Genomic DNA, 2479 nt, shown 5'->3' on the forward strand with positions numbered 1-2479 from the left:
TCAAGAATGTGGCACATGTTAATGGACTCAGGTAAAAAAAGTATGCTCCAGGCTCGGATCTATCAAATGACTTCTTTGAAAGGCACTTTCTTCCAACATATACTGCCATGTCTGCGTGTCAGGAAACATCAAAACCTGTTTGGGGACAGAGGCAATACAACCTGTACGTTTGCATCCACCCTGGAAAAAGCAGACTGCCATTGTCCTTCAGCTGGCTGACACTTCTACTAGTGAGAAAGCATCCAACCCCATTTACTCCCAACTCAAGGCCCTATTTAACAAGTAGTTTTATTCCAACTCTGTGTTTCAAAAAACATTGTAAGCCCTTTCCAAGACACAAACAGGAAGGTTGACAAGGGAAATAGGTTTTCTGAACACAGTTATTTTGTGTGTCTTACAACATGGTGGCATCAGCAGCAAAGCAATTCGATTTGTCAGATCTCCCTAAATGTTCTGAGAACGTTTTTGTGCTGACTACACAAAAAACTGCTGAGCATTCATGGGTACTAAAGATAGATATTCACTGCGTCTGCTGACGAGAACATTCTGAATTTGTGTGCAGTTTTAGCACCTACTGTTATCAGATCAGTTTTGAAGAAGCATGATGAGAGAACTGTGAAGTTCTCCATGCTGAAAGAGAAAAAACAATGCCCAGAATCTCACTTAGAAAATCTGTTAGAGTATTGATACTGCTTCAGATACTGACTGCAGAAGGGAGGCAGAAGAAAAATAAATAAACCATTGCTACATTTAAAGCTTATGAAAATACTGTTCTGCACTGAAAACAGTAACTGTGGAATGAAGCCTTTTCAAACACACTGGGAACATGAATCAAAGGATGAGAGTTTCCAGTTGGTGTAAAGTATAATCACACACATTCTTCATTAGCAACCAGACCATTCCCTGCAAACCCACTCCAGGATTTACCAGTATTGGGGGGCAGGGAGTGTTGTATTAAAATATTAGTCAACAGAAAACATTTAAGTTCATCCATATGGAGAATCTGGTTGTGCATTTGTAAGAAATACAGCACAATTTCTGCACCCAAGGGAAGAAGTAACTACAGTGGCTTTAAAATCACTTTGTACCGAAGCGATCCTGGAGTATTTTTGCTCTGTAAAAGTTTGTCCATAGCCAGCAGTTTTGATTAAGTGAAATGAAATTCATGGTACATCATCAGTACCTGTTACAAGAATAAGGAGCCTGAGGTAGAGATAATCTTGTTTTGACGTTGAAATCAAACAAATAACGTACTTTGGTCACCCACAGTACACAAATTACCTTATTTTACAGTTCAGAACAGGAAAAGAAGTTGACCAGATACCTTCAACTTGCTTCTCAATTGAGTGAACACCCTTAGAAACTGAGAGTTGTGCCGAAAAGCAAAATACATTAGAAACAAAAGCTTCTAAAGCTTTACAGTTCACCTTTACATTACCTTTCACATTAATTCTGTGTGAACACAAAAATATTAACCTTTATCTTTCACACCTTTATTAAGCAGTAGACCAAAGTAATGCCTAGTTACAGAGTTTAATAATCAGTAACTGGTTACTCCTACTGAAGCGTACTTCATAAAACCTTAAACAAGAACATTTTCTAAATGCAAGCAGCATGTGAAATTTCAAAAGCAAATACTCAGAGAAAAAAACTCAAAACTTGCAACCAGTTTGTGTGTTGCATTTTTGAGCCATCAACTCTGGTACCAAAATAGCTGAAGAGGTGTTAAGACTAAAACATCTCCTATAAAGTATCCTCAGAATAAAAACCTATACTACTCTTTGAATGCATACACAACATTAATTACTATAGGAAGTATAATTTAATTACAAAATTCTCCCTTAACTATGCCAGCAGTGAATTTAACTTGAATTTAACTTCTCCTGTAACAGGGCATATTGCAAACCAAAAGGCAGGTCTGGAGCACAGTTAACTTCATCAACATTTAAAGATTTGTGATGCTCTGAATCTTCACAAAACAAACAAGTACACTCATACTCTGGTGAGCAGAAACTGTTAAAAATAGCTGCTGTACACCACACATTCCTAATTTAACAGGAAAAGCAAGTATTTTTGTGTTTTGCTTTATTAGTCACATTTACCGACCTTACACTGCTTCAAAGTATTATCAAAGCACTAAACTGTTATGCACGAACCACAAACACCAGAGTGGCTGATTAAAGCAGTTGTTCCTCAGTTCTGTCAAATTTCAGTGTCAGATCCCGCTTGCTTTATTTGCAAGAGTAGTGTCAACCACTCCAAGGAATCACTTGCAGGCACATAAGTAAACAGTAACTACATGTATTCTACAGCATTTAAAGCACAAAGGCCCAGCCCTTATCTCAGCCTGTGCCTTGTGAATTCCAGAACAGCATCCGAGTAAAAAGGCAGAGGCATCACTACAGAGATGTCTCAAAGTCTTATGTATATATTAAAAAGATAGACTTCCACTGGCTGGGGGGGTTTTTTGGTAGCATCC

The sequence above is a fragment of the Chiroxiphia lanceolata genome, chromosome 18, assembly GCF_009829145.1.
Source record: "Chiroxiphia lanceolata isolate bChiLan1 chromosome 18, bChiLan1.pri, whole genome shotgun sequence".
Taxonomy (NCBI): Eukaryota; Metazoa; Chordata; class Aves; order Passeriformes; family Pipridae; genus Chiroxiphia; species Chiroxiphia lanceolata.